Consider the following 22,817-nt stretch of genomic DNA (forward strand, 5'->3'; position numbering starts at 1 on the left):
ATGGCTGCAATCACCATCTGCCGTGATTTTGGAGCCCCCCAAAATAAAGTCTGACACTGTTTCCACTGTTTCCCCATCTATTTTCCATGAAGTGATGGGACTGGATGCCATGATCTTCATTTTCTGTATGTTGAGCTTTAAGCCAACTTTTTCACTCTCCTCTTTCACTTTCATCAAGAGGCTTTTTAGTTCCTCTTCATTTTCTGCCATAAGGGTGGTGGCATCTGCATATCTGAGGTTATTAATATTTCAATAGTCCAATCAAGTACCCCCCAAAATCCTGTCCTACATCTGCTAGATGCTGTGAGTCCAAGGACAAAGGGCTCTGACTCTGCTAAGAGTTTCATGTCAAGAAGCTTAAAGACATTGATGACAGAGCCAAGTGTGACATGCTACACAAACCTGCGTGTCAAGGCCACCGTGAAGAAGAGACATCACCACCATATAGCAGCTCTTTCTCGAGCATGGCTGTCTCAGCCATGCTTTCTCTGCCAGGCTCCTAAAGGACATGATGGGCTTTTCCATTCAGTTTTAAGTCTTATCAGTTGCTGTAAAGTCAACCCTGTTCGTTATTGGCAAGGGTGGAATCTGGTCATGGTTTTCCCATTGTCATGGCCAACAAAGATAAGTTAGCTCAGTATAAAGTACAGCCATGAAATTAAAAGATGCTTACTCTTTGGAAGGAAAGTTATGACCAACCTAGATAGCACATTAAAAAGCAGAGACATTACTTTGCCAACAAAGGTCCATCTAGTCAAGGCTATGGTTTTTCCAGTGGTCATGAATGGATGTGAGAGTTGGACTGTGAAGAAACCTTAGCACCAAAGAATTGATGCTTTTGAACTGTGGTGTTCAGAAGACTCTTGAGAGTCCCTTGGAATGCAAGGAGATCCAACCAGTCCATCCTAAAGGAAATTAGTCCTGAATGTTCATTGGAAGGACTGATGTTGAAGCTGAAACTCCAATACTTTGGCCACCTGTTGCGAAAAGCTGGCTCATTTGAAAAGACCCTGATGCTGGGAAGGATTGAGGGCAGGAGGAGGAGACGACAGAGGATGAGATGGTTGGATGGCATACTGACTCAATGGACATGAGTTTGAGTGAACTCCGGGAGTTGGTGATGGACAGGGAGGCCTGGCATGCTGAAGTCCATGGGGTTGCAAAGAGTCAGACACGACTGAGCAACTGAAGTGAACTGAACTGAAAGTGTCCTTCGGGCATGATGTTATACAGGATGATACAAGTCTTCTTCAGGTTTGTTATTAGTCTCTTGTACTATATTTTCACCAATTTCAAATGTCTTGGAAACTAGATGATTGATTGATTGCTTCATCCAACCATGGGCCTATTCTTTCATCCATCCATCTGTCAAATGTTTATTGAGTGCTTACTACATGAGAAAGTCATTCATCGTACTTATACTCAGGAGACTCACAGATGAGGGAAGAAGACGGACCAGTAAGATGAGGACTATGGTTTAGTGTAACAGGTGGGGAGAGAAAATAGCTCACAGGGAGCTGGAGCCTCCTGAGGAGAGACGCCTAAATCAGTGCAAGAACAGTGTTCCCATCTCCAGGGGACACCACGCACATTGCAGGGTGAGTGAATGACACTTCCAGGGGATGTTCAGTGCACAGTCTACTCAGTCTGCAGAGGGAAACTGGGTTTGCAGGAGAAGCTGGTATTTGCCATACCCCCAGAGAGGTCAGTATGGAGGCAAGAGGACTGTGTCTGTGAGCTGTATATTGGATTTTGGGTTGATGGTAGAACAAATAAAGATCAGCAAGGTGTGGGCTTCCCTGGTGGCTCAGTGGTAAAGAATTTGCCTGCAATGTAGGAGATGCTAGAGACACGGATTCGATCTCTGGGCAGGAAGGATTCCCTGGAGGAGGGCATGGCAGCCCACTCCAGTATTCTTGCCTGGAGAATTCTATGGACAGAGGAGCCTGGTGGGCTACAGTCCATAGGATCGTAAAGAGTCAAACACGACTGAAGTGACTGAGCACTGAGCAGGGGAAGAAGAAGGGGATGGCAGAGGATGAGATGGTTAGGTAGCATCACCGACTCAATGCACAGAAATGTGAGCAAACTCCGTGAGATGGGGACAGACAGGGAAGACTGGCATGCTGCAGTCCATGGGGTCACAAAGAGTCGGACACTACTTGGCAATGGCACAACAACAAAAGACCTGTGAAGCAAATTCTGTGGGGTCTGTCAGACAGGCCACAGGCATTTAAACTTCATCACTGTCGTGGAAACATATCTGACAGATGTTCAGCAGGGCAGAGCCTCGTCACTGGTGTGACACAGAGGTGGGGGGGAAGGTGTTGTGTCCTTAGTGTCTTCGGGGGAGACTTCAAAGTAACCCCAGAACTGTGCTGCCCATTCCTGGTCCCAGGAGAGCACAGAATAAGGGGTAGACCCAGAGAGGGAAACCCGACCTCTCTTCTGACACTTCACAGTTTTGCTTGCGGCTGGTCCCTGTTGGTCTCCTGAGTGGTTTTTAGTGATGTTTATAGCCTGCGAAGTTGGAAGTTCCTCAAAGGAGTCCAAGAGAGTTCTCTCACCAGCCGTCGGGTCTCTTGCTGTGCCCTTAAGCAGACTGGCATAAAATTGTGACCTAAACCAGCCTCACCATCAGAGGGTAGCTTTGCTGTGTGTCTCTAGGAACCTTACCTTGCTTAGTAGCTTCAAGAGTCCAAACGACTGATGACATAAAATGGTGCTGAAGGACTGGTGAATGCAAAAAGAGGGCTCAGTGATTTTCCTGGGCTTCAGCACATGTGGAAAGCAGCAGAGCCATAGCCAGGCTCTTAGAAGACTGTAAGAAAGAGCTTAGGTCACCCTTATGTGAACCATCCCAGTACTGGGAACGCCCAGTCTTACATCCTAACGATCGTCTCCAGTGAAAGAGAAATCTCAGCTAGGATCAGTACTCACTTCACTGGTGATTTTGAAACCATGGTCAGCATACCTTTTAAAATATAGATTCATGGTTCTTGTCCCTAAGCTGCTGGACCAGAATATCTGTTGAGAAGCCTGCAGATCTGTATTTTAACAAGCTCTGCTGCCTGTGTGACTTTTTATGAAAATTTGAGAACTACTACATGGACTGTTCTTATGTATGTTGCTATGTAGTTATCTGTCAAAATATCTAGAAATCTTTAAACATTTAAAAGTTACAGGCAACAATTCTGGAAAAAAAAATGACTCTGATTTTCAGCTATAATTCTCTGATGATTGAATCAGCAGATCCAATGCCAAAGGACATCTCTCCCCAAACACTGCAGTTTATTGTTAGCTATGTTTCAGAGCAAGCATCCAGCCTCAAAGAAATGATAGAACTTAGTTTAAAACATAAAAGTCAATGTGTAGAAACCAAGGATTTATTAGCAAAAATATTCTGTAAGCCCTACAACATTGATATTCAAATGCTATACATTTCATAGAGATTTAACTTACTAGGAAATGCCAGTATAGCATATACCATATCCTTAATATAAGGAGCCATGGCTGCAGGGGCACAGGAGGGCCTAGAGGAGCTATCCCATGTTGAAGGTCAGGAAGGGCGGCGTTGAGGAGGATACCCTTTGTCCAAGGTAAGGAGCAGTGGCTGTGCTTTGCTGGAGGAGCCATGAAGAAATACCCCATGCCCAAGGTAAGAGAAACCCAAGTAAGATGGTAGGTGTTGCAAGAGGGCATCAGAGGGCAGACACACTGAAACCATACTCACAGAAAACTAGTCAATCTAATCACACTAGGACCACAGCCTTGTCTAACCCAATGAAACTAAGCCATGCCCGTGGGGCAACCCTAGAGGAGTGGGTCATGGTGGAGAGATCTGACAGAATGTGGTACACTGGAGAAGGGAATGGCAAACCACTTCAGTATTCTTGCCTTGAGAACCCCATGAACAGTATGAAAAGGCAAAATGATAGGGTACTGAAAGAGAAACTCCCCAGGTCAGTAGGTGCCCAATATGCTACTGGAGATCAGTGGAGAAATAACTCCAGAAAGAATGAAGGGGTGGAGCCAAAGCAAAAAAGAATACCCAGCTGTGGATGTGACTGGTGATAGAAGCAAGGTCCGAGGCTGTAAAGAGCAATATTGCATAGGAACCTGGAATGTCAGGTCCATGAATCAGGGCAAATTGGAAGTGGTCAAACAAGAGATGGCAAGAGTGAATGTCAACATTCTAGGAATCAGCGAACTCAAATGGACTGGAATGGGTGAATTTAACTCAGATGACCATTATATCTACTACTGTGGGCAGGAATCCCTCAGAAGAAATGGAGTAGCCATCATGGTCAACAAAAGAGTCAGAAATGCAGTACTTGGATGCAATCTCAAAAATGACAGAATGATCTCTGTTCGTTTCCAAGGCAAACCATTCAATATCACAGTAATCCAAGTCTATGCCCCAACCAGTAATGCTGAAGAAGCTGAGTTGAACAGTTCTATGACGACCTACAAGACCTTTTAGAACTAACACCCAAAAAAGATGTCCTTTTTTATTATAGGTGACTGGAATGCAAAAGTAGGAAGTCAAGAAACACCTGGAATAACAGGCAAATTTGGCCTTGGAATACGGAATGAAGCAGGGCAAAGACTGATAGAGTTTTGCCAAGAAAATGCACTGGCCATAACAAACACCCTCTTCCAACAACACAAGAGAAGACTCTATACATGAACATCACCAGATGGTCAAAATCGAAATCAGATTGATTATATTCTTTGCAGCCAAAGATTGAGAAGCTCTATACAGTCAGTAAAAACAAGACCAGGAGCTGACTGTGGCTCAGATCATGAACTCCTTATTGCCAAATTCAGACTGAAATTGAAGAAAGTAGGGAAAACCACTAGACCATTCAGGTATGACCTAAATCAAATCCCTTATGATTATACAGTGGAAGTGAGAAATAGATTTAAGGCCTAGATCTGATATATAGAGTGCCTGATGAACTATGGAATGAGGTTCATGACATTGTACAGGAGACAGGGATCAAGACCATCCCCATGGAAAAGAAATGCAAAAAAGCAAAATGGCTGTCTGGGGAGGCCTTACAAATAGCTGAAAAGAAGAGAAGCAAAAAGCAAAGGAGAAAAGGAAAGATATAAGCATCTGAATGCAGAGTTCCAAAGAATAGCAAGAAGAGATAAGAAAGCTTTCCTCAGCGATCAATGCAAAGCAATAGAGGAAAACAACAGAATGGGAAACACTAGGGATCTCTTCAAGAAAATCAGAGATACCAAAGGAACATTTCATGCAAAGATGGGCTCGAAAAAGGACAGAAATGGTATGGACCTAACAGAAGCAGAAGATATTAAGAAGAGATAGCAAGAATACCCAGAAGAACTGTACAAAAAAGATCTTCATGACCCAGATAATCATGATGGTGTGATCACTGACCTAGAGCCAGACATCCTGGAATGTGAAGTCAAGTGGGCCTTAGAAAGCATCACTACGAACAAAGCTAGTGGAGGTGATGGAGTTCCAGTTGAGCTATTTCAAATCCTGAAAGATGATGCTGTGAAAGTGCTGCACTCAATATGCCAGCAAATTTGGAAAACTCAGCAGTGGCCACAGGACTGGAAAAGGTCAGTTTTCATTCCAATCCCAAAGAAAGGCAATGCCAAAGAATGCTCAAACTACCACACAATTGCACTCATCTCACACACTAGTAAAGTAATGCTCAAAATTCTCCAAGTCAGGCTTCAGCAATATGTGAACTGTGAACTTCCTAATGTTCAAGCTGGTTTTAGAAAAGGCAGAGGCAAAACTAATACAATTATGTAAAGTTTAAATATAAAATAAAATTAAAAAAAAAAAGAAAAGGCAGAGGAACCAGAGATGAAATTGCCAACATCTGCTGGATCATGGAAAAAGCAAGAGAGTTCCAGAAAAACATCTATTTCTGCTTTATTGACTATGCCAAAGCCTTTGACTGTGTGGATCACAGTAAACTGTGGAAAATTCTGAAAGAGATGGGAATACCAGACCACCTGATCTGCCTCTTGAGAAATTTGTATGCCGGTCAAGAAGCAACAGTTAGAACTGGACATGGAACAACAGACTGGTTCCAAATAGGAAAAGGAGTACGTCAAGGCTGTATATTGTCACCCTGCTTATTTAACTTACATGCAGAGTACATCATGAGAAACGCTGGACTGGAAGAAACAAAAGCTGGAATCAAGATTGCTGGAAGAAATATCAATAACCTCAGATATGCAGATGACACCACTCTTATGGCAGAAAGTGAAGAGGAACTAAAAAGCCTCTTGATGAAAGTGAAAGTGGAGAGTGAAAAAGTTGGCTTAAAGCTCAACATTCAGAAAATGAAGATCATGGCATCTGGTCCCATCACTTCATGGGAAATAGATGGGGAAACAGTGTCAGACTTTATTTTTTGGGGCTCCAAAATCACTGCAGATGGTGACTGCAGCCATGAAATTAAAAGACACTTACTCCTTGGAAGGAAAGTTATGACCAACCTAGATAGCATATTCAAAAGCAGAGATATTACTTTGCCAACAAAGGTCTGTCTAGTCAAGGTTATGGTTTTTCCAGTGGTCATGTATGGATGTGAGAGTTGGACTGTGAAGAAGGCTGAGCGCTGAATAATTGATGCTTTTGAACTGTGGTGTTGGAGAAGACTCTCGAGAGTCCCTTGGACTGCAAGGGGATCCAACCAGTCCATTCTGAAGGAGATCAGCCCTGGGATTTCTTTGGAAGGAATGATGCTAAAGCTGAAACTCCAGTACTTGGGCCACCTCATGCGAAGAGTTGACTCATTGGAAAAGACTCTGATGCTGGGAGGGATTGGGGGCAGGAGGAGAAGGGGACAACAGAGGATGAGATGGCTGGATGGCATCACTGACTCGATGGACGTGAGTCTGGGTGAACTCTGGGAGTTGGTGATGGACAGGGAGGCCTGGCATGCTGCGATTCATGGGATCCCAAAGAGTCGGACATGACTGAAGAACTGAATTGAACTGAACTGAATATATAGTCTCTTTTGCCATGTTAGGTAACACAGTCACAAGTTATAGGGATTAGGGCATGGAAAATTTTGTGAGGCTATTAGTGCACCTACCACAGTCCCCCACTCTGCCTTGGAAGATTCACATGCACCCCAAATGCAAAATGCATTCACTTTACCCCAAGCTCCTGAAAGTTTCAACCCATTACAGGGTCAACACAAGACCAAAAATCTCATCTAAATATCATCTTGAAAGTGAAAGTGTGAAAGAAAGTGTTAGTTGCTCGGTCATGTCCAACTCTTTGTGACCCCATGGGCTGCAGCCTGTCAGGCTTCTCTGTCCATGGGATTCTCCAGGCAAGGATGCTGGAGTGGGTCACCATTCCCTTCTCCAGAGGATTTTCCTGACCCAGAGATCCAACCCGAGTCTCCTGCATTGCAGGCAGATTCTTTCCCATCTGAGCCACCAGGGAAGGACAGAAGTCCCAAATCTTATCGTTTATCAAAATTCACTGTAGGTAAGGTTCTAGATGCAATCCATTCTGCACGCAATTCCTCTCTATTTGTGAACCTGTGAAATGAAAAAAGAAAAGTTATCTGCCCCTAAAATACAATGTTGGAGTGGGCATAGAATAATAGTTATAGACATTCCGGTTCAATGAAGGAGAAAATGGAAAGAAATTCAAGTCACTGGTCCCACACAATTTAGAGATCCAACTGGGCAAACTTAGTGAGATTTCAACGTTGGGAGTAATCCTCTGGCGTTCAGGACAGCTCTGTGGAATCATGACTCTGCCCTCTGGGTTCTCAGCTCTCCCCTCAGAGGCATGAATGTTGGTTAATTTTCTCCTATGTCTGTATGTTCAAAATTTCATTTGGGTATTTACTTCTAAATTCATCCCAATGTGGCTGGAAAACATGCAGATAGATATTTCTCTATTATTGCTTTCCTTGTGTCAATGAGACATTTTTATATGTACCATTTTAATCTGCTTCTGTTTCTTTTACTATATTGTCTTCAGTTATTTTCTAAATTGTTATTCAGGGGATTACAATTAACCTCTTAATTTAAAACAATCTATTATAATTTGGCTTGACATGAGCTTTCTTTGAACAGCATACAGAAACTTTGTTCTCATCCCTTCCCCCTGCTTTGTACCCTTATCATCATAAGGATTACACTTTGTACGTTGCGTATGGATCAACACAGTTTTGGGATTACCGCTTTATCCAGGTGTCTTTTAAATCAGATAGATGGGAAGCATTAGGAGCAAAACTACATTGTCTTTGTACTCACTATGCAGTTACTTCTTGGGCGCCCTCCATTTCTTCGTGTGGATTCTAGTTACTGTCCAGTGTTTTCTTCTATTTCACCTTGAAGGGCTGTATTTCTTTTAGTGTTTGTCTGCTAACGATGGATTCTCTCCATTTTTATTGACTTGAAAGTACTTTAGTTTCTTCTTCACTTTTAACAGACAGTGTTGCTTGGGTAACAGCACTTTGAACATTTCCTTGCCACTGCATTCTGGCCACCACTATTTTGATGAGACATCTCTCGTTTGTGATGGACATTTTCCCTCTTGCTGATTTCAAGATTATTTGTTTGTTGACAATTTGAGAGGTACAAGTATGGATCTCTTTCAGTTTATCCTGCTTTGTGTATTCTGAGATCTTCAGATGTCCAGATTAAAAATTTTCATCAAATTTAAGAAGCTATTGGTCTTTATTTCTTCAAATAGTCTTTCTGCTTTTTTCCCCCCCTCTCTGCTTATGGGGCTCTCATTCATTATCCATGTAATTGGTATGTTTGATATTATTTCACTCTGTTCATTTTTAAATTAATTTTTCCTTTAATTGCTTAAACTGTATGATCTCAATTGAAATATGGTCAAATTGGCTATTTTTTTATTCTGACATTTCAAATCTGCAGCTGACACCTTTGGTGATTTTTTTCCGCTATTGTAATTTTCAACTCCAGAATTTCTGTTTGGTTACTTCTATAATTTCTATCTGTTTAATGATATTCTCTGTTTGGTAAGACAGAATTCTCACATTTTAAAAGATTTTTTTCACACATGTATTCCTTTAATTCTTTAATCATATTTTACATATCTGATTTAAGAAGTCTTTTTTTAGTTTGTTCAATATCTGGACTTCCTCAGGAACATTTTTTATTGATTGCTTTTTTTCTGTTTATGTGCCATATTTTCCTGTTTCTTTGCATATTTTGTAACTTTTTGTTGAGATTTGAATATTTTAAATAATATAATGGATATTATATATTATAATTATTTATATATAAATATTTATTTATATAGAATTATTATATAATTAAATTATAATAATTCATTATATTATAATATAATGAATATTTTAAATAATATAATGCACACACACATGTGTGCATGCATGTGTGTTCTGTCACTCAGTTGTGTCCCGCTATTTGAGACCCCATGGACTGTACCTGGCCAGGCTCCTCTACCCATGGAATTTTCCAGGTAAGAATGCTGGAGTCAGTTGCCATTCCCTCCTCCAGGGGCTCTTCCTGACCCAGGGATCGAATTGGCATCTCCTGCAACTCCTGTCTTGGCAGACAGATTCTTTTACCATAGAGCTACCTGGGAAGACTTTTACTATAATATATATACATATGTATAATTACACATTATATATTGCATCTCTTATAATTGTATATAATTACCTAATGAAAGTGAAAGAGGAGAGTGAAAATTTTGGCTTAAAGCTCAACATTCAGAAAACTAAGATCATGACATCTGGTCCCATCACTTCATGGGAAATAGACGGGGAAACAGTGGAAACAGTGTCAGACTTTATTTTTCTGGGCTCCAAAATCACTGCAGATGGTGATTGCAGCTATGAAATTAAAGACGCTTACTCCTTGGAAAGAAAGTTATGACCAACCTAGACAGCATATTCAAAAGCAGAGACATTATTTTGCCAACAAAGGTCCATCTAGTCAAGGCTATGGTTTTTCCAGTGGTCATGTATGGATGTAAGAGTTGGACTGTGAAGAAAGCTGAGCACCAAAGAATTGATGCTTTTGAACTGTGGTGTTGGAGAAGACTCTTGAGAGTCCCTTGGAATGCAAGGAGATCCAACCAGTCCATCCTAAAGGAGATCAGTCCTGGGTGTTCATTGGAAGGACTGATGTTGAAGCTGAAACTCCAATACTTTGGCCACCTGGTGCGAAGAGTTGACTCATTTGAAAAGACCCTGATGCTGGGAGGGATTGGAGGCAGGAGGAGAAGGGGACGACAGAGGATGAGATGGTTGGATGGCATCCCTGACTCGATGGAAATGAGTTTGAGTGAACTCCGGGAGTTTGTGATGGACCGGGAGGCCTGGTGTGCTGCGATTCATGGGGTCGCAAAGAGTCAGACACAACTGAGCAACTGAACTGGACTGAACTGATATGATGTAAAATATGCATTATATATAATACTATGTATAATATGTATATGTATATAATAAAATGATAAGTTTGGAACTCCCGTGTCTATTCCCCATTCCACAGGGTTTTTCTTTTGTTGTTGTTATTTGTTTAATGACTATTTCTTTGTTCTGTGACCTTCCTGGACTAATTCTTTATGATCTGTATTCTTTGTCATTTGTGGCCACTAATGTCTCTGCTTGTTTATCCTGTTGTTGTTGTTCAGTGGCCTAGTTGTGTCTGACTCTCTGTGACCCCATGGACTGCAGCATGCTAGGCCTCCCTGTCTCTCACCATCTTCCGGAGTTTGCTCAAGTTCATGTCCATTGCATTGCTGATGCCATCCAGCCATCTCATCCTCTAAAGCCCTCTTCTCCTTCTACCCCCAGTCCTTCCCAGCATTAGAGACTTTTCCAATGAGTCTGCTGTTTGCTGCTGGTGACCAAAATACTGGAGCTTCAGTGGTCAGCTAATGAACAGAACCAGTAAGTCTTCCAGGTTTTGTGGAGTGGTCCTTTGTCTGTGCTGAATGCACTTGCCGGCAGTTGCCAACTCTTCCTCACCTTTTATTTCCCCATGTTTGCACAGAGCTTCATGATCAGTCAAAAATAAGAGATCAGTAAACTCCCAGGTCTTCCCTGAGTATACGCACAGGGAAGGACTTCTAGATTTCCAGGAATATTCTGGAAGTTTTAAAAGCTCTCTCTGAGCATCTATGGGGTTGCACAGAATCGGACACGACTGAAGTGACTTAGCAGCTGAGCTTCTTACTCCCTAGTTTCTTTTAAATGTTTTACTAAGCTTCTTGTTAGCTCCAAGAGGAATCACTGCCTTGGGCAGTTGTAATGTTAAACAATTGCTGCTGATTGTTTTCAGCAAGTGGTTGCACAGAGTGATCTCTGACCCACTCTGCTGCTGCTGCTGCTAAGTTGCTTCAGTTGTGTCTGACTCTGTGCGACCCCATAGACAGCAGCCCATCAGGCTCCCCCATCCCTGGGATTCTCCAGGCAAGAACACTGGAGTGGGTTGCCATTTCCTTCTCCAATGCATGAAAGTGAAAAGTGAAAGTGAAGTCGCTCAGTCATGTCCGACTCTTAGCAACCCATGGACTGCAGCCACCAGGCTCCTCTGTCCATGGGAATTTCCAGGCAAGAGTACTGGAGTGGGGTGCCATCACCTTCTCCACTGACCCACTCAGCTTCACCCAAAACCTGCAAGGCTGCTGACTTTCACAGCTACTGTGGTTGTGAGCCTGCTTGCTTTTCAAGGCTGCTCCAGAGCTACAGAGGTGGGAATGGGGAGAGGCCAAGTTAAAACACCACACCACCTGTGGGAAGTTCTTACGAAGATTCAGCTGCTTTTCTGGAATAATTCTCCTTAGATTGTTGTGAGCCAAATTTAATTTGGTTAATTTCTAGAGTTCTAAACATTTTATCTATTTTTGCAAGTGTTCCTGTTGCTTTAATGGAAGAGTGGGTTTTCAGAGGTCATTACTCTTATCATGCCAGAAGTGCTTCTCTTTCTGCCTTATTAAATTTTACTCATTTAGGACAGGGGTTGGCTGTCAATTCTGTTAGGATATCTATGTGCTCTTAAGATTTGAGTCTCTCCCAGATCTTCCAGTATACCTTGTGCTTTTCACAGACATTTCTCAATTGCCTATTTCTCATCTGTCTCTTTCATAAACTTCTAAATGCAAAGATCACGTTCTTCTCACTTCTTTATGCTCACCGCTTAGAAAAGTGCCTGGTACATGGACCCTGCTAACTATTGTTAAATAAGTGAATCTATCTGACCTACTTTTAAAACACATAAGTTTAAACAACAGATAGCCAACAGATATAATTTTGCTTGTTTCATTCAAAGTTTTAATTCTTTCAGTAATTTGTTTTGGGCATATTTGGTATTTTTACAGAGTGAAAATGTCTTTAAGAATAGATGGATATTTGCCCTATATTTCCAGACAATAGAAAATTAACTTAACCCTAAAGATTTTCCATTTTTTCTTCCTTCTATCCTCTCCTCTATGTCCATCTTGACATAAGAATTACCAAGATCAGACATCAAAGGAGAAAGTAACATAAGGATAGTCTTAGGAGTACATGTGGAAGAGAGAAAGGATAATCATACTTTTTTTCCTTGGTGATGAAGAGGTGGTGTTTATAGGCTGATTACATGAATATGTTTCATGATTTTTTTTTTTTTAATTCTAGCACCAGCAGCAGGGTTCCTTCAGCAGAAATCCTTGATTGAGGAGTTAAGGCAATGAGAAATAAGTGTGACTGCTAATTAGACACTTTGAATGAGCTGAGTGGGAAAACGAGCCATATAGAACAGCAGGGATTGCCTATACACTTTTGCTATCTGACAAACTAAATTTTAAGACCGTAGAGGCAATAGACATACTGCTGTTCTCTCTGGACAGTTTTTATTTGGGAGACTTGTCAAGTCAATGAACATATTGGATAAATCAAGTGAAAAATGAATCACCCAAAAAGTACCCAACTCTTTAATGTACTTTCCAAAAAAGTCTTGATTAAATATCTGGCTGTTGAGTCTGGTGTGTCTAGTATATTCTACTATGTTATATGTAACAAATTCATAAGCTAACGATATCGACATTTTGATTAGCTGCTCTCTTTTCCTTTCATGCTTTTCTTTGTCGCTTAAACAGTAGCTGACTATTAACAGCCGAAGAACACAGAGACATATTCTATACAGCATAATACAATCACTTAGCATGCAGGGTGTGACTGATCTTTGTTCTGTATTACTCTGCCACAACCTTGGCAAGCCTGCATGAGTACCTGATGCACTTGAACTCCGTTTGTTACACTGTCTCAACTCAAGAACATTAGTAATCAAGTCAAACATTAAAAGGTAAACGAACATATATATTCTCTCTGCAAGTCATCCATCCAGAAAATAACAGGTGCAAGTTGAAGAGAAACATGCCACAAGCACATGCAGTAAGCCTGAAACAAAAGTTTCAAATACAGGGTGTCAAACATTTCATAAGATTCAAAAGGGGAGTCACTTTTTCAGATCTTTAAAATAAATCTGCCTGATGAACCCTCAGATTCTTTCAGTTTTCTTTTGTCTTTTTTCAGTGTGTTGCCAAAAGGCTCAGGATGTTAGTTCTATTGGCAGAATCTTAAGAAACAGCAATCGACCCCTTTCTATTTGACATGCAAATTAAAAATAATAATTATAACAACTTTCTCTACAGTGTAACTCTGATTTATAGGGTTTTACTTTCAGGCCAATTTATATAATCAAATTAGGTAATTTGTTTCTAAATTACCTTCTTTGTTTTCTTCTTTTGCTCTAAGTAATTTATTTGCTTGTTTAGTGACACATCTCTCCTTGGTCTAGTTGCGTCATTGTTCAGACTTGCTCTAGATTTTGTACTGGGTCCAGACATATTTCCTGAAAAAACTGAAAAATGCAAATTTAGTTGTAAAGCTTCCCAATTCTTGGACATAAGGGACAACAAATTATCATTTCAAATAAATCTCAGTTCAATTTTCAACCCAGTGGAACAAGGTTCCATTGTGTTCCAGTGATGGCTTGGCCTGCTAGACGAACAAAAGTAACAGGAAAATAGAGGAGAAATCTCCAGCTCTTTTGTTCACAAGGACAAATCAAGGTTTTGTTTCCATGTGTTCTAGCACAGCTGTCAAGTTCAGAACATGTGCCTTGACTAACCATTTGCAAAAGAAAGGCTTAGCCAAAGCAACACCATCTTCATCATTAGAGGCTTCCAGTTTCACGTTCTTTTTCCTGTGTGAATGAGCCTTTCCGCCACAGTCCTGAAGTGCTCTTCCAGCAGTGTTGCCTTCTCAGGAGTAGTGACGGCTGTGCGGCACAGGAAGTGAGTGGAATTGACGCACGTGATGTGGAAGTCACAAAATGCTGAGCCAGCAGCAAACTGGGAGCCACTGACTTGACTTTCAGAGACCTGTTTTATGAAATCATGAGGTGGAACCATGAAGGCTAATCAAACTCTTGCTGAGCTCTCTGGTTGGGATTGATATTGATTCCAGTCAGAAGTTGGCTGCTGCTGCTGCTGCTGCTAAGTCACTTCAGTCGTGTCCAACTCTGTGCGACCCCATAGACGGCAGCCCACCAGACAAGAACACTGAAGTGGGTTGCCATTTCCTTCTCCAATGCATGAAAGTGAAAAGTGAAAGTGAAGTCGCTCAGTCATGTCCTTTTCTTCACCCCATGGACTGAAGCCTACCTCTTATTAAAAGGTAATCCATTAACCAAAAATTTTCCCAAGGTGCAGAAGCTGTTAACATCTTCAAAGCAGTGACACTTCATTCATAAAGATGACTCTTTAGGTCTGCGGACTTCCCTGGGGGTCCAAGGGTTAGAACGCTGTGCTTCCACTACAGAGGGCATGGACTGAGATCCCACGTGCCCTAAGGCAGAACATTGCTACGCAAAGTCATTCTCCTGAAAAACATCTTCCAGGCACCTTCTAAAGTCAAAGACTTTCCAAAGAAAGAATTCATCACTCAGAATTTAATTCACTTTTTATAATATGGGTTCCAATTTTCACAGCACATTGTTATCTATTTAATAAAAACTGGGGCATGTGTATTGTCTTCATTAAATTAAGAATTAAAAATGAGGTTTCAATGTTTTACTTAATATTATCCTCAAATTTGCAAGCATTAATATCTTACAGTTTCTAATTTTGTCATGAGTTTATTAAATAAAAGGCTTATACATGTAAATGACTCAATTTTCATAACCATCAAATACTTTAGGTGATCAGAGCTTCTAATCTTATAAACAAGCTATGTTTACTATAACTTTTTAACAATTATCTCTTTTGAAAATATTGGAATTTAAAAAATGAGGCTTTCTAATTTCAGAATAGGGATATAGACTCTTAAAAGCCTGGAAAAGTTTACATATCTCTCTCATCAACCTAATTCCAGTGCAAGACATGAAGTCTAGAGGATAAAAATAATTCAGGGTGTGAATAGAGTTAGATAAAATGGAAGACTGGTCTAGCCTTCAGGTAGTCCAAGGCAAATAACAACTTTAGACAAAGAATGCTTCATCTAGAAATTTTGAAATCTTAGGCAGGGGAGAATGTTTTGAGGATGAAACACATATGAAATTAAATAGAGTTGGAGGTGCCCTAGGATATTTGGTGGGTGGGCAGGATGGGGTTCCTGTGTGCAGACTACTTTATCTTTCTCACCCCCATGCCCTTCTCTCCTTCACTCTGCTTGCCCTCTCTCTCCCTCTGTCTTGGTCTCTCTCCATTCCACAGTGTGGCACGCCTTTGCTGTGAGGAAAGTGAAGTGCTGAATATGTGATCAGTACAAGTCAGCCACTTCGTGTAATTACATGAAAACTGGCCTGGAAGTAAGATGAATGGTTCTTAGTTCCACCTCTGAGGCTTACAGACTGGGTGATCTCCTAAAGGTCACTCAAGCTCTTGGAACTTCAGTTCTCCCTGAGACCAGATCTACTAAGCAGGATTGTTGTGAAGTACGAATAAAATGATAGAGGTTGGAGTGTTTCATAAACCATAAATGAGCCTCGTCCAAACTCAGCTATTACTATATTTATATTTTATTACTATGTTCTATTTTACATTTAAGTTTTGCCCTGTATTATAATTGCTTTCATAGATTTCATACCCCTCCTATCAGAATGCTCAAATTTCTTGGGGGAAATCACTACTTCTTATTTATCTCACACACACACACACACACACATACCCACCACTTAGCACTATGAGTTAGGGTGGTGTAGAGCAATGACTTTTTAAATAGAAATAACTATATCTAAAGATAACAAAACAAATTCAGCTCATGATGGCTTTTGTATAGTCAAACTGTATCTTCAGAGAGAAGGCTAAACCATTCCAAAGGTCGGTCTGGGAGCCCCAGCTGAAGAGTGGCTCACAGTCCCGGCTTCATCCTCCCCCACGATTCCTGTCTACTCGGTCAGTTAATTTCAGCTTCTCCTTCCCTCCTAGGATAGCCCCGTGATGTCCAAACGTGCCCACGTTCCTGGTGTATCCATATCTGGGTCCTTTTCTAGCCAAGGCGGATAAAACTTGTACAGTACTAAGCACACAGCAGACTTGATTTCTGTTCCCTTTTAAGTTCTATACATTACACTCTGTTCATGCCATTTAAAAAACAACAACAAGAAAGTCACTATTCTGATACTTTTGGAAATGAATTCACTCTTATTTTGTTCCACACAGCAAAACATATACTTTCTATTTCTTGTGACTGATTTACTAGACTATTATCTGTCTGCAGGCATTCTGATTTTCAAAATTGCAATTTCCATGAACACTTTCAAAGACAAAGAAAATCGAGGGAAGAAACTCTGCTGCTGCTTTTGACCTGGGTTACCATAACAGAACGAATATATGCTACTGAAGCTTGAAACACCTCAGCTTTGAACACTCATAAAATTCCAATCTCACAGGGTGCAGCAACTTATGTGCACTGAGCAGTCAAGGGGTTAAGCAAGCTTTCTATTTTATGGGACCTTAAATCCTAAGTGATGTTCTGTGTTGCACATTACGGGGGCAGCCATGAAAGGATATATATAACTTTTTTTTTTTTTAATTCTTCACATCACCTGAGTAAGATTTTGAAAGCTTGGTAACATCCCAGGAGCAAGAAAAGCATAAAAGCATTCAGCAGACACAGAAGGTCGAGTAGATGTGTTAAGATTAGTCACTACTTTGGAAAATATATGTGTGTGCACACACACACGCATGCACAAAAGAAACAATTTCAGAAAGGTTTTAGGCTTGCTTTTATACATAAGAAAAAATGAACTATAACACTTGAAAGAATTTTGTTTAAATGCCAAGGTTTCTCTGTAACCTAGGAACATAAACATGAAAATACCTGCTTACGTTGTATTTCTAAAAATACAATGTGGTCATTGTTTCTTGGTTCATATTCCTTTTTATTATGAAATGTTCATACAGTGTAGCTTTAAAATAAAGTCTTCCATTTCAAACATTGATAAATTCCTGAAGGTCTTACATTCTTTAAATGTTATGGATATTAGTTTTATTTCTTATCGTTTGTCATTCATATTAAGATATCATTGTTGAAGGAATAATCTATGGAAAAAACTTTTATATTCTACATTTGAATGCATTCACTTTATGGGCTGAAAGATTATAATAGGATACAAGTGTAAGGAGATGAAATTCATATGGATGTTTGTGCACAATTCAGTGCCTCCCTTTTTTGTAAAGGGAAATCAATAACCTACTATGCAGAAATACTTAGAAAATAATAAGAATAGCAAAAACCGCCGTCTTATAAGACAGCATATACGCATATGACAAATTTACATGTTCAGCCTTTCTTCATAATTAGAAACAGTTTTAAATTAGACCCAGGGCTAATGAAAAAAATCTTGGTGTTCGTCGCTCTGTGTTAGATATAACTGAAGCAAACTATTTTAATTAAGTGATTCTAATTGGGCAGAGAAAGTACAAGAACAACATTGTTTCAAACTCAAGCTGGTGAAAACTAAGTGCAGAAATAACAGGGCTGTAAAATACAGGTAATAGCACATTGCTTTAGGATTGTTATGATGGATAAAATACGAGTTGCAAATTATTGATAGCCTAAAACAAGCACTTGATAAAGAGGTCTGTTTTTATTATTACTTACTATTGATTTATTTATTGACAAAATGAGGATAATCTCTCTCTCGCATGGGTTTTAGTAGGATTAGTGATATGAGTGATATGTTTTTCCTGCATTTACTTAAATATGTTTTTTCACCTTTAATTTATTGATATTAATGTGATGAATTACACTAATCGATAGATTTGCCCATAGTAACCCAAACCTTCATTCCTAGTATAAAATGAATTTGGGTATGTTGAACTATCTTTTTATACACTGGTAGATTTGTTTTGCTTGTATTTTGCTTATATCTTTACAGCTCTATTTAGGAATTAATTTAGCTTTTGGTTTTCTTTCTCATGTTGAATGTTTTCTTGCTATTTAATGAAAAATATTGGGGAGTTTCTCTTATTGTTTATTATATGGAAGTTTATTGAAACCTAGAATGACTTGCTTCTTGATTATATTGTAGATGAATTTTAACTATTTAACTTATTTGTTATTTGATATTTTAAGATTTTTTTCATTCTTCTTGAGACAGTGTTGCTAAATTAATAACATTGTTAATGATCTCCTTTCAGTAGCATTTGCCTTGTATAAGTTTTTCATCCTTATATTTTCAACTTTTCTGTGTCTTAATGTTTTGAATGTTTATCTTATAAACAGGATACAGCTGGAGAGCTATGTATATGTTTATATCTACATCTATTTCTACAATTTTTTGTGTCTAAAATCTCATTACACTAATTATTAGTGCTGTATTTGTATTTATTTCTAGAACGCTATTTTGTGTTTTAAGTTAAGTGAAAGTTGCTCAGTCGTGTCTGACTCTTTGCGATCCCATGGACTATACAGTCCTTGGAATTCTTCAGGCCAGAATACTGGAGTGGGTAGCTGTTCCCTTCTCCAGGGGATCTTCCCAACCCAGGAATCAAACCAGGGTCTCCTGCATTGCAGGCAGATTCTTTTACCAGCTGAGCTACCAGGGAAACTCCTATTTCGTGTTTTACAGTTGTCTTTTTCTTTCTTTTCTTTCCTTTTCCATTCTTGATTGGTTGAATTTTTTACAAGCGATCATATTATTACTCTTATTTCAATTTCTGTATGTTATAATTACTCTTAAAATTTTTATAACTCATAGCTATGCTAACAAAATCTAAACTTAATCAGCATATGTTTACCTGTCCCTGGATTAATACATGAAGCTTACATTGCTTTAACTTTCCCACCTCACTGATACTATAGTTAGTTTCACATTAGACAGCTACCTATTGTTTTTGTAACTTCACAAATTAGACATTTTATATAAATGCATATATATTCGAATTCAGATACATGTTTACCAATCTGCGCTCCATTCTTTTGTATATCATATCATCCTTCTGAAATCTTTTTCCTACTGCCTTTAGAAGTTTCTGTAGAGAATGCTATTACTTTGTTGTCTAAACTTGTTTTTATTTCAACCTTGCTCTTTAAGGGAAGCTTCGCAATCTAAGCTGACTTTATTTTTCTGTTATACTTTGATGGTATCCTATTGCCTTTTGGTTTCTGTTGTTTCTGTTTAGAAAGAGAATCTTTGTCAGTATTTTACATGCAATCTATTCTTTTTTACTACTCTTCAGAATTTTTTGCCTTTTGTCTTCTTCCACTTTATTTTAATATAACTAGATTTATTTTTATTTATCCTGCTTGATAGTTATTGAGCTTGAAGAATAACACATTTTAGCCTTTTATCAATTATACAAAATTCTCAGCTATTTTTCTTTGAATATTGCCTTTCTTTATCTCTCTGCCTCTTTTCTTTGAATCTGAGGATACGTTTTAGACCTCCTCATTCTTTATGACTCTTATTCTCTCTTCCCTGTTTTCCATCTGGGTTGTCTCTACCACAATATGTTGAATAATTCCTTCAGCTCCATCTTCCAGCTTACTAACTATCTTTTCAGCAGGATCTAGAATAGCTTAAAAATTAGTAGGTGCTTTAATTTCAATTTTTATATCTTCAAAATTAAAAAGTATATATAAATTGTACTTTGTATTATCCTATTTTAATGTTACTTTTCATTTATAGTATAATATTTCCACCTTCTTATATTATTTTTATTAACATTTTATTTCTTAAAATGTTATTTGGCTAGTTTTCAAATCTTTTTGGTTAAATTTATGGCTTCTTCTTTTGTCACATTTCAAATTCTGTCTTATTAAAGCATGTTATATCTGTTTTATGTTCTGTGTCTGATAATTCCAATATCTGATATTTCTTCATATTTTAATCCACTGTTGAGTTTCTCCTGACTCTTGGTTATATGACTTTGTCTTTCGTGCGTGCTGTAATTTCTAAAATAATACACTGTTTTCATTAGGATTTTATTTATGGGAACTATTTGAAGCTTTACTGAAGAAGACATTCCTTCCAACAGGGTTTGTGTTTGTTTTTTCAGGGCGTCTGGGGCACCATCAACTCTGGGCATCTTAAACTATTTTTAAGCTCCAGGTTTTTATCTCATTAACCAATTCAAGTTGGTTAACACCTTTTGGTGCAACGGACCAACTTGGAGATGAGGTTTGGGGGAGGGGACTGTTGGCTCTTTATCCAAACCCTAGTTATGCTTTATTCAAATAGTTTCTAAAAAGCATTGGAATTTGAAATCTTTTTTTTGTTTGTTTGTTTTTACTGCAACAGTTATAATTGTATCCAGAAAATTTCCATCACCTTCTTTTATTTTTCTTTCTACCTACTCCTAATATTAACCTGTACCCTAAGATGCAGGTTATCTTATCATGATAGCCATACAATATCCTATCTTATAGAATAGATAATATCCTATTATCTTATACAATATCCTATCACATCAGGATATTGTAGAAAAGCATCTTGCAAGGTGTTTAGGGCTACCTTCCTTATTCATCCATGGGAAAGTTCCTTCATCATCCCAGACTGTGAGGCACTCTCTCATCTTCCAGTGCCAGGACCACGGATCCCTCTTACCACACTGATGCCCTTCCTCCAGCTCTTTTGGGCCAAATACACGTATTCTTTCTTTACATCTACCAACAACTGCAAGCGTCTATAGTCAGGGACCATGCCTTTCTAGCTGTATATCCTTCATCATCTTTACAACACTGGATAAAGTAAGTATTTAGGGGAAAACGTGTTGATTGATTGGTGGTTCCTCTCTGCCAAGCGTTGGGTCATGCTGTGAATGTGCCTCATCTTGCATGGCTCCTTATTTGACTTGCTAACGTGACCTTTCTTCCAGCAGGGAGCCTGTGCTTCTTCCCTGTTCCCATTTCCTGTTTTTCTAACCCTCTTCTCCTATCTTTTCAATTTCATCCCTTTCAGAACAACAAGGTCTTTGGGGCAGCAAGTATTTCTGTCATAAATACCCATGAAATTTAACCTAGTGACTTAGCCACTGAATAACAGCAACAAAGTATTTTCTTTCTTTCTTTTCTTCTCAGGCCTCTGGCTCGGCCTTGTTTTTGTTGTTCAGTTGCTCGGTCGTGTCCGACTCTTTGCAACTCCATGAACTGCAACACGCCAGGCTTCCCTGTCCTTCACCATCTTCTGGAGCTTGCTCAGACTCACGTCCGTTGAATCGGTGATGCCATCCAACCATCTCATCCTCTGTCGCCCCCTTCTCCTCCTGCCCCCAGTCCTTCCCAGCATCAGAGTCTTTTCCAATGAGTCAACTCTTCGCATGAGGTGGCCAAAGTACTGGAGTTTGAGCTTCAGCATCAGTCCTTCCAATGAACATTCAGAACTGATTTCCTTTAGGATTGACTGGTTGGATCTCCTTGCAGTCCAGGGGACTCTCAAGAGTCTTCTCCAACACCCCAGTTCAAAAGCATCAATTCTTCGGAGCTCAGCTTTCTTCACGGTCCAACTCTCACATCCATACATGCCTACTGGAAAAACCGTAGCTTTGACTATACGAATCTTTGTTGGCAAAGTAATGTCTCTGCTTTTTAATATGCTGTCTAGGATTGTCAGAGCTTTTCTTCCAAGAAATAAGTGTCTTTTAATTTCATGACTGCTGTTGCCATCTGCAGTGATTTTGGAGCCCCCCCAAAATACAGTCTGTCACTGTTTCCATTGTTTCCGCATCTATTTGCCATGAAGTGATGGGACTGGATGCCATGATCTTAGTTTTTTGAATGTTGAGTTTTAGGCCAACTTTTTCACTCTCCTCTGTCACTTTCATCCAGAGGCTCTTCAGTTCCTTTTCGCTTTCTGCCATAAGGGTGGTGTCATCTGCATATCTGAGGTTATTGATATTTCTCTTGGTGATCTTGATTCCAGCTTGTGCTTCATCCAGCCTGGCACTTTGCATGATGTGCTGTGTGTATAAGTAAAATAAGCCAGGTGACAACATACAGCCTGGACGTACTCCTTTCTCAATTTTGAACCAGTCCATTGTTCCTTGTCCCATTCTAACTGTTGTTTTTTGACCTGCATTCAGGTTCTGAGGAGGAAGGTCGGGGTGGTCTGGTATTCCCATCTCTTTAAGAATTTTCCACAGTTTGTTGTGATCCACACAGTCAAAGGCTTTGGTGTAGTCAATGAAGCAGAAGTGGATGCTTTTCTGGAAGCTACCTCTCAGTTTTCCTAGGTTGTGTCTTATCCATATGAAGTCCTGTTGTTGCTTTTTCCTGATGTGAACTTACTTTTGGCTAGGACTTTGAATCTTCCTTGATAGCTTGCCTCATATCTCAATATCCATATATTGTCTGAATTTACCT

This window comes from Bos indicus, chromosome 9 (genome assembly GCF_029378745.1).
Source record: "Bos indicus isolate NIAB-ARS_2022 breed Sahiwal x Tharparkar chromosome 9, NIAB-ARS_B.indTharparkar_mat_pri_1.0, whole genome shotgun sequence".
NCBI lineage: Eukaryota > Metazoa > Chordata > Mammalia > Artiodactyla > Bovidae > Bos > Bos indicus.